Genomic DNA, 16,618 nt, shown 5'->3' with positions numbered 1-16,618 from the left:
CAAGAGCAGGTTTTTAAAGCATCATATATTTTTTTTCCAGAACACCTAGTTCTGCATTATCATATCATCACTTTATTTTTATCAATGACAGAGACATCATCTCCCATCATATCATCTCCTTCTAATGTACATGTAGATATCATACCTCCCAATGTTGCAATTGATTTTTAGCATTTTGGGCAGGTTATAATGAGGAACTTGACATAGAGGGTGGACTCCATCAAAACAGACAACAAGTTCAATATTGATAATAGAGTTACCATTGGCACTAGAACTAAGATGAGATCCAAAATGGAAAAGGAATCTAGTTTTGCCTCCAAGGTTGATACTCTAGAGTCTTGGGTTTTCACTCTAGAGAAAGGGATAACTCAAACCATCCTTAATCAAGTAGTCCAAATTGTCTGGCTATGGAGGCTGCTAGATGCAAATTATCCTTTTCAACCACTTGATACTAACAAAAAAGGGGAGAAGTTAGATAATTTACAAAAAAGTCAGTAATAACTAATAAAGTAACATCATTGAAAAGTAAGAGAAAGGTGCCCATCTCAGGTCTAATTGCAGATGGAGTGCCTGCAACTAAAAAGGAGCTGCCAATTATTGTAGTGGAGAAGAAGAAGGATACACAGGGTAAAGAAGAAGCTAAGCAACCATCACACCACAGCAAAACCTTAAACAATCTTGCTACACTCACCCCAAGCAAAGTGCTCAACAAGAAGAATTCCACCCAATCCTCGATGAGGATCCATCTCTCAGAAAGGCCAATGGAATGAACAATTTTAAATATGATTTCCCTATGCCAAAGCCCATGAATTCAAGGTTCTGGGAGAAACTCTACAAGTTGCCAAATTTTGGAAAAAGAAAGATGAAAATCAGTCCAGATAGCTCTTGGAAAGTTGGCTGATGATAAGCTAAGCAGGGGGAATTTGCATTTGGGGAAAGGAATAAAACTATCATTTATGTGCCTGATGTTCATTCTCTTTATACAAAAGACATAGAAGAAGGAAACAGGCTAAGAGGACCTAAAGTAGAGGAAGACATTGTAGCAAAATTAGCAGGTGTATGAGAAGAGGAATTGTGGAATGAGTTTGATGGTGACTTGATGGTGAATTGGAGAATATAAACTCTAAAGCAATTTAAGAACAACTTTTGTTGGAGGCTAACAAGAACTTGAATAAGAAGAAACCACAGAAGAGAAATAAGGCACTTGTTGGGAGAAAAGGTAAATTGGGTGAAAAGAAGAGTCCAATGAAGAAAAGAAAGATGAAAAAGAATATACCCTTTCTAAAATAACTTTGGAGGATGTACTCCTAAACATGCCCAAATAGGATCCCATTGAATTTGACATCTCACGACTGAACTTTCCTAATTTATTTGTGTTAAAAGAAGATATAAGGAAGGAAAATGGGAACAAAGAGGCCAAGGAAAAAAAATTGAGAACAAGAAGCAGAAGCTTTTCTCACAAGAAAAATAGGCATATAAATCAAAGTAGATTTCATGTGGAGGGTCCAGCTCAAGTCAAAGCTCCATCCAAGCCTGTAGAAATCTTATGAGTTCTAGACATTGTCAAGAAGCCTCACTCTGACTATGCTTCGACTATTCATAAATCTGAGCAACCCAAGATAGATTTTTACCTAAATGAACTTGAAAAAGTTAGATGGCTTGACCTAAAAGGAGACTACCGAAGAGACTGGAATTCTTCAACAAGGGTGGACATATAAGACAATGGCCATTGTAGAGGATACTCGATTAAGACTACAATATATTGAGATCTGTATACACCAGGATTGAAAGTGCTTGAGGTTTTTCACGTATAGCTAGATCAGATAATTTGTAATTAAATTGTTGAGATTCAAATAAGTTGGAAATCCACTAAAAGCATACCTAAGAGACTCAGTCTCCCTGATATTGGCAAATCCGTGCATCTTCAGCCATATTGGCTGATGGAGTTTAGAGATGATCAAGGATTAAAAAGATTATTCAGAATGGAAGATCATGCTACCAAAGTAGATATAGACACTCTAAGATTCATGTAGTCAAAACTGGATCCATACCTGATGTGGAAGAAAAGGTATTCATTAGAAGTTTATAGAGATTTATCAACATCAAACTGGAGAGACAAGGTAGGATGATTGGAATTGAGTGGAGCAAAGAAATAAAAAGGAAAGAAGAAGAAGATAATCAGCTCAATCTAGAGGAGCAATGTCATACCTTGGTATTTTTCTCAACCTTAGTTTTTACATTTTCAATTATCTATTCCATGTACTAGTTCAATTTTATGCAAGTGATTTATGTTGTATCATTTTGTAAGTGATAGAGTATATATTTACATATATTCTAGATGATTTTATTCTCATATTTAATTGTATTTTTCATTTAATTGGATATTTATTTAATAGATTTTAATGTTTTATTGTAGGAATCAAGGAGTTCCTAAACTTTGAAGGAATCGGAATAAAAAGCTTAATTTGGAGATTAATTTAAAGGAAATTCGGATTTATTGGATTTCTAGCACCTGAATCACTGTTTGGGTCATATCTTGAGTTCTAGAAGTCAGAATTTGGTGATTTTACAGCCCACGCGAAGCTTAGAGAATTTTATTTAATTCAGAGATGGTCCAATATCCAAAATCCAACAGAATCAGCCCGGAAACAGGACAGAAAAGTCAGCTACGAATTTTCCTTGAAGAATCTAATCCTGTTTGGGAAACTGATTTGTATTTCCTTGTAATCATTAAAATCAAATATATTTAATGGGGTAGACATTAGAGATTAGAGAGAACTGTATTGTATAATTAGGTTATTAGAAACACTTTTTGTCTCTTCTTCTTCAAGACTTCGGGATTGAAGACTCCATTGTATAATCCATCTTTATTTTCTTTTATATATTTATTATGCTAGAGTAGATTTTATTCTAGAATTGAGTTGAATCCTAGTTGTGATTGATGCATGATTTTCGATGATCTTTACTTGATAAGGTTATTTGCTCTTGCTTATTGAGTTGTGTTGATTAACAATAACAGGTCAGACGTGATTTTGTGTATTGTTTGAACCGATATCTATCTACCATCGGAAGTTGGATTTAGATGGTTGTGATTTATCCAATAAGGACATGAACTTCTCCATGGAAATAGGTAGAATGAATTGTTTGGATGTTAGGATGTTGTGTTTAATGTCTCTAAATTGCATGATACCATGGAAATAGGCTTGATTGTAATTTAGAGAAGCCACTAATACTCGGAAGAGGTTATTGGTATTTTATAGGGCGCATCTTTCCTCTTGGGTGAATTATCTGATTAATTGGGGAGAAAATCATAATTGCATTAATTCATGCTAGTGGGGATACTTGATTTTAGATATTTTTCGTTAATTGTTTTCTAGATTTTATTTGTATTAGTTTAATTATATCTCCAATTTTTATTGTGTTACTTGTTAGTTGGATTAAATCGAGAATAACTAGTGTTTGATACGTTTGTCTCTGTGGGAACGACTCTGACTTACCCTACTACATAGTTAGGAGGTTTGTTAGATATTTTATTATTTGATAGGTACGTGACAGGCTTGTCAGTAAGTATATATAAAGTGATTTGTTATCATCAAGGACACAATTTCGTATAAGAAATTATACCAGATATAAATATGGGGAGATTGTTACGAATATGTCAATCTTAAAGATAAGTGAAAACACTTAGTTTAATATCACTTTTAATAAAATGTAGCTGATCAAGGGATAACATACTTTTTGTAGTATCTGTTGATCAGATAACCTAACAAGGATGATGAGGTGTTGTAACAAAACCAGTGCTTTTCAGTGATAATATTTCTTCATCTAGCAATGGATGTGTAGTTAGGATATTAAATTATAAATATTTTATTTCATGTAAACTGCATAAGTGAAATGAAGATTAACAGCTAAATCAGACTATCAACGGATAAAGAATGAAGGATTCATCAACTTCTATACAACCCATCAACGGCTAGAGAATATTTCTCTATCAACAGATATCTCAAGAAGTCATTAACGGCTAATTAATAAAACTATCAACGTCTACATATTGATTTATCAACTGCTATATGAAAATTATCAGTTGACAGCTCATCAAAATAAAGGGACAGTGGTCACATGGGTTGAACAGAGAAAGTATAAACAATTTTGGATGTTAAGCTGTAAGAGGTCTTAGTCATAAGTTGAAGAACCTAAAGCCTACCATTTCTAGTTACATAACAAGGATACATTCTACAAAGCTATTCAGTCAAAGAATACAAATGTTACCTAAAATATCCAAGCAAGAAAGGAGTATGAGCTGCAACTAGTTTTCTAGGATAGTATTTTTATCCTTTAGAGTAGAAAATTATTGTAACCTTGAATATATATTCAAGTCTTGTGTTTTATTTTAAAGTATCAAGAATATTAGAGAAGAAAAGCAATCTAGAGCATTTAGGCAGAAAAACTTATGAATGTTAGTGATAAGTGCATATTTTTCATATTTTTAAGTCCCTAATTATTGCTTGTTCTCACTTATTTATTTGTTTATTTGTCTTTTTTCAGGAATATTGCACATGCTTGAAGAAATAAAAGAATAAAGCAAAAAAGAGAAAAAGATGGGAAGAAAAGGATCATAGGGGAATATTCTCAAGGAAGCATCTAGATGGGACACCTACACCCCCCTCTACCCTAATTTCCCCCTATAAATACACACCTCCCCATCATGTTTCAACCAACCTAGGATTTCATATTTTTAGTAGCCTCTCTTTTATGTAGTAGATATAGTAGTAGCACTCTAAATTTGTAAACACTTTTATTATATCAATACAAGTATTCATTTTTGTTCTTAAATCTTGCTCTTTACTTTTACTTCTAGGCTATGAAATCTTTCTCTAACCACATGAGACTCAAAATTACTTGTGGATTGAAGGGAGCCTAATTATATGTTTTAAGCTTGCATTTTTTTAGTATTTAAATTGAGCCCCTTTTAATTCTCAATATTATTAGTGGGTTCAATGGTTTAGTATTCTAGATTTTGATTTTAGCTTGTAGTTTGATGGGGTTTTGTTAGATACATGGTAGATAAGCTAGTTTTGAAATTTTGTTTGATTTGGAGTTAGTTTGGTAGGATTTGGTATTGTTCTTGTTCTTGGTTTTGGTATTTTTTGGGGCTTTTGGGTGTAAATTTTAGTTTGTGATTTTGAATTGAGGTTAGTGGGTTTATGTTGGAAATATTTTGCTTAGGTTAGATTTGAAATTTGGTGTAGTTTAGAGTTGTTATGATTTGATTTGAGTCTTGTTTCGGTAAAAAATGGGTAGTTTAGGGGCTTTTTAGTGTAGAATTTGTTGTTGAATTTGATTTAAAGGTTAGTGGGCTTTGATTTGTTATATTTGGAATGGCTTTATTTTCCGGTTAAATCAATTTTCCGGCGAGATTTAAGCTATTCCGGCGATCGTCATGAATTCCGACATGACTCTAACGTCGACTGTGTTTTTTTTACTATGTATCAGCGCGTTCACTTTATTACTAGTTTTTAATCACTCGCTATTGTAGTCGCCGCGTGTACATATTAATTTGTTTTTTTCTTTTCTTTTTTTTTCTTTTATTTGTTTTCTGTTACGGTTTTGTTTCACTCTGTGCACTGCCGCAAATTATATTTTATTATAGTTATTGTCTTGACCGTTCAGGTAATTAACTGTTATTTTAGGTAATTCGATTTTTTTTGCTAAAATTTTAATTATCATCTTTATTTTATTTATAGTAGATTAATATATACATCTCTTCAAAATCAATTGGTCTAATTTGATTAAGTTAGAAATTAAGTTTTTGCGAAAATAAATTTAGTCCTTGGAACGAATCTTATATTACAAAAACGGGATCGTGCACTTGCGATTAATTTCAAAATCTTTTTTTGAGCACATCATGTTTTTGGCGCCGCTGCCGGGGATTAAAATTAATTTTTCGCTCCTTTATTTTTAATCTTTCGGATTAGTTTGTTTTCTCACTATTTTTTTGTTCTTTATTTCGAGGAGGAATATTCGGGAATCATGGAGTAAAGTAGACAAATTTTGCTCGGAATTTGGAAGCTTGCTTTGGTAAACCGTATCTCCCCACTTTTTTCGTCTTTATTTAGAAAATCACAAAAAAATTGAAAATTAAAAAATCACAAACAAATTAAAAATTTTAAAATCCAAAAATATTAGATAGAATTACATATGTGTTGCATCATGCATTTAATCACTTAGGGCACATCATCTAGTTTTTAATTTTTGTTTTTAAAATTTTCGTACCTTAAATTGTGGTGATCGCTGGAGGACCCAAAGGTATGTTAATTTTCTTTCTTTCTCTAGATAAAACACGTAGTGTAGAGCATGCATAGTTGTTTACCGCTTTAATTATCTCGTTGTGTGGAGCATCATTTTAAATAAATCTTAAGGGCAAAACCCACTCACAAGATAAGGGAAGGGATTTCATCACTCTTTCCTTGGCCCACAACAACTTAATTTCCACATTTTGCATTTCCTTAGCCTTTTAATAAAATGAATTAGACGTTAGCCCCTAGGATTTGGCGCTCAATTAGGAAGGTACCTAAAAGACGAGGTATTCTTTAATTATTTCGACTCTTCGGTGTCTAAGGCAAGCGAAAGCTTACCTGGCCGATTAAGGTTTGGTGTCTAAGCGCGGAGATTGGCCTCTTGGCAATGCCTGCTCCAAACTGGCCAAACCGGTCCGAATAATTTTGGATTTATTGAGTTTTTGGTGGTCCTTAACGTTAGGAGCAAGGTCTAGTTCATTTTTATTAGGGAATCCTAGATTTAGGTTTTTCTTTCTCTTTTACACCCTTTCTTTTGTGTGTTTTAATTTTTCGCACTTACTCGCTACGTGTTTACTATCTTGTTTATGCGAACTACTTGGGTTAGGAACGAGTCATCTAGATTAGTGAGACCTATAATCGAGATTCCCTCGTCCTCTTCGGACTCCGAACCCATAGAAGCTAGCGAACCGATAGTAAACATGGCATTGTCTCTTAAAGACCGCTGTTACCCATCCCGTTCCGCTCAACCATCGTGCATTACCCTTCCTCCCGTTAATGAGAATAATTTCGAGATTAAGGCACATCACATTAGTATGTTGCCTAAGTTTTTAGGGAGTGAAGGTGAGGATCCCTACCTTTTTATCCAAGAATTTGAGGAGGTTTGTGGTTTACAAAAACTCCAACAATTGAGTGAAGACTCCATTCGGCTTAGACTAATCACCTTCGCTTTAAAAGAAAATGCGAAAAAATGGTTGTATAGTCTTCCCGTTAATTCTATTTCCACTTGGGAGGGGTTTGTGGTAGTGTTTCTTAAAAAGTATTTTCCAAACCATAAGACTACTCGAATTACAAATGAAATAAATCAATTTCGACAAAAGGAAAATGAGTCTTTTTGGAAATTCTTTGATCGTTTCAAAAATCTTCTATCACAATGCCCCCACCATGGAATTGAAAAATGGAGACTTTGCAAGATTGTGTACGAGGCCTTAGATAGTCAAACAACCGCTTTGTTAGAGTCTATGTGCCAAGGCAAATTCATGGAGAAAGATGAGGACCAAGGGTGGGAATTTTTCGAGGACTTAGCCGAGAAAACAATGTTGTGGGAGTCAACTAGGGAACCGAAAAAATCAATCGAGTCGTCTAGCTCTAGGGGTTTGCACTCGATAGGAAACAATGTGGCAACCGATGCCAAATTAGCTACCCTAACTAGGAGACTTGAAGCTCTAGAAACTAGTAAACCTCCCACACAAATGTCAACGTACCTTAATCACAATTTTCAAAATCCCGCAACTCAACCCTTGCACGAGTTTGAGCAAGTAAATGCTATGTTCCAAAATCCTAGGAATGACGCGTTTGCACCAACTTACAATCCCGGGTGGAAGAATCACCCGAATTTCTCGTGGACCCAAGGTCAAAATTTTCAACCTCCACAACCTAATTTTCAAAGGCCCAACCCCAATCCTTTTCCTAATTATCAAAACCCGAGTCAAGCTCCATTGAATCCTCCCGGGTTTAATGAATCGGATAAGAGACTTAACTCCTTAGAGAAAAACATTGAGGCCTTAGTTAAATCGCAAACTAATTTGACTCAATCACAACAAACTTTCATGACAACCTTAACCCAAGATAGGCAACTTTTGCATTCTAATGTGCAAGCCGTTTCTAAGTTAGAGGCCCAATTGAGTCAATTAGCTAGCATGTTGTGTGAGCGCGAGAAAAACAAATTCCAAAGTCAACCTGAGGTCAATCCGAAATTTCCTCTCAATCAAAGACCCCACGAGAATGTTAATGCGATTATCTCTCTAAGGTCGGGAAATCAAGTGGATAACAAAGTTGGTGAGAACGTTAATGAAAATGAGGAGTCGATTCCTAAAACAAATCCTTCTTTGTCTAGCACTAATCATGACAAACCCGAATGTTCTAGAGTGCGTGAGTATATGAGTGAACCTAGTCCTGGGCCCATCTCTCAAAGGCCCAACGAAGAAGTTTACAAGCCAAGGGTTCCTTACCCACAAAGACTCATTCGCCCTAAACAATCGGCCCAAATGGAACAAATTCTAGAGGTTTTCAAACAAGTCAAGATAAACATTCCTCTTTTAGATGCCATTCAACAAGTTCCTTCTTATGCCAAGTGTCTAAAAGATTTATGTACCCATAAGAGAACCACTCACGTTCCAAAGAAAGCCTTTTTGACCTCACAAGTTAGCTCGATTCTTTCAAATCAAATTCCCGTGAAATATAAGGACCCCGGTTGTCCTACAATTTCTTGTGTCATAGGCGATACTTATGTGGATAAGGCTTTACTTGATTTAGGAGCGAGTGTGAATCTTCTTCCGTTCTCGGTCTACCAAGCCCTAGGTTTAGGGGATCTCAAGACCACCAATATGACCCTTCAACTTGCCGATCGATCTATTAAAATGCCAAAGGGAATTATTGAGGACGTGTTGATCAAAATTGGTGATTTTATCTTTCCTGTTGACTTTGTTGTTCTCGAGACTCAACCCGTCTCGAATCCTAAGAACCAAATTCCTATCATTTTAGGACGACCTTTCCTTGCTACATCCAATGCCTTAATCAATTGTAGGAATGGTTCGATGAAGCTCACTTTTGGAAACATGACCATAGACTTAAACATTTTCAATGTAGGAAAAGAACCCAATGAGCTTTATGAACAACCAATAGGGGTCAATGTGGTCAACAAGTTTGTCACATGGTCTAGTTTCGAGGATAGTGAGATTGAATCTCTTCTTAATGAGGATTTCAAAGTCAACCATAAGAACAATAGGGAATATCATGAGTCGTTGAAAGAGTTGACCTCGGAGGAGTTGTTAGGAGAATTGAACGACATTTGTTCAAAATGGGAAACTCCACCCGAGATTGCTAGTGTTGATCCTAGGCCCAATTTTAAGAGTCACGTAGGTGAACCACCGACATTTGACTCATTGTTTCATCATTCATATAGCGCCTTAGGAAAAGATGACAGCAATTCTTACATCATTCCTAGGGATTCATACCATGACCAACATTTCATAGTCTCTAATTTGCTTGATAATAAAGAAGCATTGAGTTGGTTTAGGGAGAACATTAGTGATGCTTGTCATATAGGGGTAAACGATGGGCACATGCTAGAGAAAGTCTTTGTGCCTAAAAATTTTCGCACACATTTTGACTCTTTCTCGAAGCTTCCTCCCATTTTTCCCTCCGGAATTGGCTGATTTGCTTCCGTCTTCGTACCTTCCCTTATGAAGTTCAGGTATGGGGAAGGAAATGTGTGCGTGCGTGGGTCGTGTATGTGTTTCAGTAGTTAATAAAAATCCCTCTCATATCCATTTCAGGTATTTTTCTCTTTACTCTTACATTTTAATTCTCTCTTTTGCATACATTGTGGACAATGCATGATTTAGGTATGGGGAGGGCTTTAGTGTAATTCTTAAAAAAATGAAAACCCTAAAAAATGAAAAATTAGAAAAATCCAAAAATAGAGATGTTTTAGCTAAGTTGTCTTTCCCTTACTTGAACTTTAGTAGTAGTTGGTGTTAGCATGTTTTCGAAAAGTATATATATGTAATGTCTTTTAGATAATTTGAACGTAGTTTAGTAAGATTGTCTTTTTGAAACTTGTATCGACCGATTTGTACTCGTAATTCCAAGATGGCACACACATTTGCACAAGACCTTTGATGGAGAGATTGTCTAGTGATATTATTCGATACTTGAGAGAGAACCCACATGTTGAAACAATGTCGAATCGAACCTTTGCGAATAAAAAAAAGAGAGAGAAAAAAGAAAAAAAAGAAAAAAGAAAAAAAAAAGATAGAAAAAGAAAAGGAATAACTACTTCAATACCCATTGTTCTTTATAGATAAAATCTTTAGATAATGGGCAAAAGTAGATTGGCTAGTCTCGTTTTGTGGCCTTTGTTACTCGAGCAATTAAGTCCATAGGGGGATTTCAAAACCTAGTGCCCTAAGACCGTTTGGTTTGGGAGTCACTGACCTAAAGCTCGCTACATGGGTAACATTGTTAGCCTAAGAAAACGGACAAAATAAAGTCAATGCAAAAAAAAGAAAAAGAGAATAAGAGTTTGTGAAGTTTGGCTAGATATTTGTTTCGATAGAGAATGGGTCAGTTCAAAATTGGTTGAAAAAGAGAAAGTGTTCTTAGACGATTAGGATCCATCAAAGGCCTTAACTTCATTACACTCCTTGGATTTCTAGTAAATTTTTGTGTCGATTCAAGTAGATTAGAGACAATTATATCTTGATTATTAGTAGATGAGTCTTTGAGTCGTATTTTGCTTAAAAACGCTTTTTGTTAACACCAATGAAAATAGAGTCGAGTCGAGTAGGATGCTTGCTAGAATGTCTCGAAGATTTTATGGGTATATCTTCTGTAAACCCTTAGGAGACAAAACTCCTCTTGTAGAGATCGTCTACGAGTTTAACGGGTTGGTGAACCTAAAATCACCCGTCACGCCTACGGAAAGGAGCCTAGGAATCGCATATAGTTTTCATAGTTTATTTTCTTTTCTTTTGATTTTACTCGAGGACGAGCAAAATATAGGTATGGGGAAGTTTGATAAGTGCATATTTTTCATATTTTTAAGTCCCTAATTATTGCTTGTTCTCACTTATTTATTTGTTTATTTGTCTTTTTTCAGGAATATTGCACATGCTTGAAGAAATAAAAGAATAAAGCAAAAAAGAGAAAAAGATGGGAAGAAAAGGATCATAGGGGAATATTCTCAAGGAAGCATCTAGATGGGACACCTACACCCCCCCTCTACCCTAATTTCCCCCTATAAATACACACCTCCCCATCATGTTTCAACCAACCTAGGATTTCATATTTTTAGTAGCCTCTCTTTTATGTAGTAGATATAGTAGTAGCACTCTAAATTTGTAAACACTTTTATTATATCAATACAAGTATTCATTTTTGTTCTTAAATCTTGCTCTTTACTTTTACTTCTAGGCTATGAAATCTTTCTCTAACCACATGAGACTCAAAATTACTTGTGGATTGAAGGGAGCCTAATTATATGTTTTAAGCTTGCATTTTTTTAGTATTTAAATTGAGCCCCTTTTAATTCTCAATATTATTAGTGGGTTCAATGGTTTAGTATTCTAGATTTTGATTTTAGCTTGTAGTTTGATGGGGTTTTGTTAGATACATGGTAGATAAGCTAGTTTTGAAATTTTGTTTGATTTGGAGTTAGTTTGGTAGGATTTGGTATTGTTCTTGTTCTTGGTTTTGGTATTTTTTGGGGCTTTTGGGTGTAAATTTTAGTTTGTGATTTTGAATTGAGGTTAGTGGGTTTATGTTGGAAATATTTTGCTTAGGTTAGATTTGAAATTTGGTGTAGTTTAGAGTTGTTATGATTTGATTTGAGTCTTGTTTCGGTAAAAAATGGGTAGTTTAGGGGCTTTTTAGTGTAGAATTTGTTGTTGAATTTGATTTAAAGGTTAGTGGGCTTTGATTTGTTATATTTGGAATGGCTTTATTTTCCGGTTAAATCAATTTTCCGGCGAGATTTAAGCTATTCCGGCGATCGTCATGAATTCCGACATGACTCTAACGTCGACTGTTTTTTTTTTACTATGTATCAGCGCGTTCACTTTATTACTAGTTTTTAATCACTCGCTATTGTAGTCGCCGCGTGTACATATTAATTTGTTTTTTTCTTTTCTTTTTTTTTCTTTTATTTGTTTTCTGTTACGGTTTTGTTTCACTCTGTGCACTGCCGCAAATTATATTTTATTATAGTTATTGTCTTGACCGTTCAGGTAATTAACTGTTATTTTAGGTAATTCGATTTTTTTTGCTAAAATTTTAATTATCATCTTTATTTTATTTATAGTAGATTAATATATACATCTCTTCAAAATCAATTGGTCTAATTTGATTAAGTTAGAAATTAAGTTTTTGCGAAAATAAATTTAGTCCTTGGAACGAATCTTATATTACTAAAACGGGATCGTGCACTTGCGATTAATTTCAAAATCTTTTTTTGAGCACATCAGTTAGCTCTTCAATCTTTTGTAAGCGGTTGAATATTTATACTTGGAAAGGTTCTTAAATATAGAAAATGTACCGACTCGAGTTTCCAGCAATTATTTATTAGTTTGGTATTAATTTTCTACAAGAGGAGGAATAAAATTTTATATTTTATTCCAATTTGTTGGATATTCAAAAACAATTTTATGAGTTGCTGTGTGATTATTTAATTAAATTTTGTTACTAACTGTGCAATTTCAATTGATTAATTCTGTCTGAGCGGTTATTCATATGATTAAAATATCACAAAATTTTCCCGGATATAACAATGTTTCTCCTAGAAAGAGTTTAGTAATGATAAAGAACTTAGTAGATATATTCTCTCTCAATTGAGTGTTTCCCATGTTAAATTACGCATGCATTAATAATATAATATATGAATAGGCATCCTGATTATATGTATGAATGTCCTCAACTATTTATTTATACAGGAAACATTTTTATACATGATCTTTCAACTAAAGACCCTTGATAAGTATGTCATGTACAGCTATTTACCGATCCCGTTCTATGAATAGGCGTCACATCAACAAATTTATATTTTCAATGAATGTCCTCCACAAACATGTGTTGTTGATACTTGTCCATGAATAAATTCACTCTTTCGAGTGTTCATCCGAGCATTCCGGTACCCAATTTTTAGGTAAATCTATGGTGAACCCATTGACACACACACACACACACACACACACACACACACACACACACACACATATATATATATATATATAGTCAGGAAAAGCTAATAAAAAAACAAAAAAACATCTCCCAATCATATTATCATTTATATGATTCCGAAAAAATGCATAGTGAGATAAAGATTATAATAACTTTGGTTGTTGTTTGCAGTCTCTTCTCTATGTCTGGTGCAAGACTTGCCACTGCAACTTTCAGGGAAGATTTTAAAAGTAAGTATTGTTATAAACAAATTTCTATATGATGTTCATATTAGTTTTTTTTTATTATCGATTACATGCAGGCATGCAATTTTATGAGAATATCACATTTCCACAAATACATATAACTATACATTTAGAATGTATTTTTATATTTTATTATATCATGTAACATTTTTTATCACATAATTTTCTACATGTTATGAATCGGATCGGTATGTATAGAGACTAAATGCTTCGATCGTGATATTGGAGCGGGCCCAGATAAAGTATTACAGGTCGTAGCTCTGAACAAAAAGATTTTTAAGAAAGAAATGTGCCATCAGTTTATGAAGGTTAAGTGTATGGGTCCACCAAAATGCAAGTACGATGAAGTTATGTATGTGGAGATTGCTGATGGATGTACTTCCGACGAACTTCTCCAAGACGAAGATATTTGCCTACACAAATATGTTTGGGATACTTTGGCAGATACTACCAATAATCCTACTCGTATGATAGTTGATATTGAAGGCCCTTTCAAGGGTAATATGTGATTTGTTGTATAGTGATTTGTGGTTGTATGTGTATATAAGGTTAGATCTCTGACTAATAATTGCATATTTTTGCATAATTTATAAATGAATGGCTTGCTTTCAAATTCTAATTGGTTATTTATTGAGCTAATTTTATTATATAGAAAATTAATTAAATGAGGAAGTAAAACTAGTGAATCTGGAATGATGTGTAGGCTCATAAATATTTTTCATCAGTTATTCCATGAGGGTCATAAAACTGTATGCTGAAGAAGGTACAAAGCTAGAAATGTAAAACTAAAGCAATTCTAAAATATGGTATGTTGGCGTATCTTAAATATAGAGTTGGACAACTTCAAGATTGTTAGGAATATGTGATTGTGACAACCCGGGTCAAATCCCGAGTCTTTTCCGAAAATCGGGTCAAGTCCCGAAATCCGAATCCGAAAATAAGCCGAAATAAACTAGCCCAATTGCAACAACTTGGGTAATCCACAAGCCCACCACAGGCCCCCAAAAGATCATAATTTGTTGGTGCAATTAGTAGTAGTACTTATGCTTATAAACTGAACTAAAGTCTCCACTTTTCTCGATGTGGGACTGGGGTGTTACAAACTCTCCCACTTAAATTCCTGACGTCCTCGTCAGGCCGAAACGGATAGCCCATAGGCCCAGATCGAACCTCTCTAGCCATTGTGGGATAATACCGGTTGGCTTCGTGTCCCCGCCTCCGGATCTCTGTCCATTGCGGGATTATACCACCAGCCTTCGTGTCCCCACCTCCGGCAACTTGACGAATCAAGTTTTCGAGAACCTGGCTCTGATACCATATGTGACAACCCGAGTCAAATCCCGAGTCTTTTCCGAAAATCGGGTCAAGTCCCGAAATCCGAATCCGAAAATAAGCTGAAATAAACTGGCCCAATTGCAACAACTTGGGTAATCCACAAGCCCACCACAGGCCCCCAAAAGATCATGATTTGTTGGTGCAATTAGTAGTAGTACTTATGCTTATAAACTGAACTAAAGTCTCCACTTTTCTCGATGTGGGACTGGGGTGTTACAGCATAGCATCAGTCAACTTTGTGACAGAGGACATCAAGTTTGGTTCTTAACAGAAGCCTGTGTTATCTCTGACAAGAAAGATAACAAAGTGGTTCTAACTGGAAATAGGAAAGGCAATGTCTACATAGCTGATTTCAACTCTACCAGTGCAGATTCCCTCACTTGCTTGTTCAGTAAAGCAAGCTTGGATAATAGTTGGCTGTGGCTTAAGAAATTGTCTCATTTAAACTTCAAGGCTATGAATGATCTTGTGAGAAAAGATCTTGTTAGAGGACTGCCAAAATTGGAATTTTCCAAGGATGGTCTGTGTGATGCTTGTCAAATTGGAAAGCAAAGAAAGTCCTCTTTCAAAAGTAAACTGAAATCATCAATTGATAGACCTCTACAGCTTCTACATATGGACTTGTTTGGACCAGTCAACATAATGTCCATTTCAAAGAAGAAATACTGTCTTGTGATTGTGGATGATTTTACAAGATTTACTTGGACCTATTTTCTTCACTCCAAGGATGAAGCAAGTGAAATCATCATCAATCATATTAAGATAGTTGACAACATTGATCCAGGAAGAAAAGTCTCAAGGATCAGAAGTGATAATGGAACTGAGTTCAAAAACTCTGTTCTGAAGAGTTTCTGTGAAGATAAAGGTATTCTCCATGAGTTCTCTGCTGCAAGAACTCCCCAACAAAATGGTGTAGTTGAAAGGAAGAACAGAACTCTTATTGAAGCTGCTAGAACAATGCTTGAAGAATCAAAATTGCCAACTTACTTTTGGGCTGAAGCTGTTAACACAACATGCTATACTCAAAATATCTCTTTGATAAATCAAGCACAAGGAATGACTCCCTATCAATTGTTTAAAGGAAAGAAGCCAACATTGAACTTTCTGCATGTCTTTGGATGCAAGTGTTTTGTGTTAAGAAATCAAGGTGAAAATCTTGGTAAATTTGAAGCAAAGGCAGATGAAGGAATATTTGTTGGATATGCTGCTGGAAAAGACTATAGAGTTTATAATCTAAGATTAAACATTGTTATGGAATCTGTCCATGTGATGTTTGATGACAAGAAAATTCAAGGCTTAGATGATGAAGGATTTCATGATGTCCTTCAATTTGAAAATGAATCTGAAGGAATAATTGAACTGGAAAATGATGATGATGACTATGTTGAAAATATAAATTCTAGTGTGATTCCTCCATCAATTGGTAATAATTTACCCAATACCAGAACAGCAGTTGATGTAACTCAATCTACATCAATGGCTAATGATTTATCCAATACTAGTTCATCAATGGCTAGTAGTTCAAGATCCATACACTTCGGGGGAGCTTCTCAAAATGAAATTGACTTTACAAATGAAGCCAGTTCATCCAGATCAAATCTTCCTCCACAAAGAAAATGGACAAGGGATCATCCCTTTGAGCTTATCATTGGAGATGCTGCTGCTGGTGTCAAAACAAGGAGAGCTACTATGGATGAATGTCTATTCAACAGCTTTCTATCAAAGGAAGAACCTAAAAAGGTTGAAGAAGCTCTTCTTGACCCTGACTGGATTCTAGCTATGCAA

At 35.0% G+C, this 16,618-nt stretch overlaps 1 long non-coding RNA gene across 1 annotated transcript; it reads left to right on the top strand.

The window, feature by feature from the left end:
- Nucleotides 1-13,331: 13,331 nt before the first annotated feature.
- Nucleotides 13,332-14,124, top strand: LOC135148304 (uncharacterized). Its single transcript, XR_010286341.1, has 2 exons — nucleotides 13,332-13,483; nucleotides 13,697-14,124. It is a non-coding gene; the product is annotated as an uncharacterized LOC135148304 (long non-coding RNA).
- Nucleotides 14,125-16,618: the final 2,494 nt, after the last annotated feature.

This window comes from Daucus carota, chromosome 8 (assembly GCF_001625215.2).
Source record: "Daucus carota subsp. sativus chromosome 8, DH1 v3.0, whole genome shotgun sequence".
Taxonomy (NCBI): Eukaryota; Viridiplantae; Streptophyta; class Magnoliopsida; order Apiales; family Apiaceae; genus Daucus; species Daucus carota.
This window is presented reverse-complemented; position numbering and strand designations above follow the sequence as displayed.